We start from the raw sequence: 200 nt of genomic DNA, 5'->3' as shown, positions 1-200 counted from the left end.
TTGCAGACTATAAGCTCGGCAAAAGTGATCAGAATAATTTGCCACCCGGGTGGCACCGCAGGAAAAGTGAGCAGTCCTTTCTCGCGTCCAAGGCCATTCTTCCAACCTCGGCAGAACTTGAAAATAAAATCTGACTGAACCTCCCCTCCCGGGGTTCGGGTGTTTCCCGTTCAGAGAGGGGCTTGCCTAATGCGCAGGCG

The sequence above is a fragment of the Antechinus flavipes genome, chromosome 1 (assembly GCF_016432865.1).
Source record: "Antechinus flavipes isolate AdamAnt ecotype Samford, QLD, Australia chromosome 1, AdamAnt_v2, whole genome shotgun sequence".
In the NCBI taxonomy this organism is placed as follows: Eukaryota; Metazoa; Chordata; class Mammalia; order Dasyuromorphia; family Dasyuridae; genus Antechinus; species Antechinus flavipes.
Note: the sequence above shows the minus strand (reverse complement) of the source record.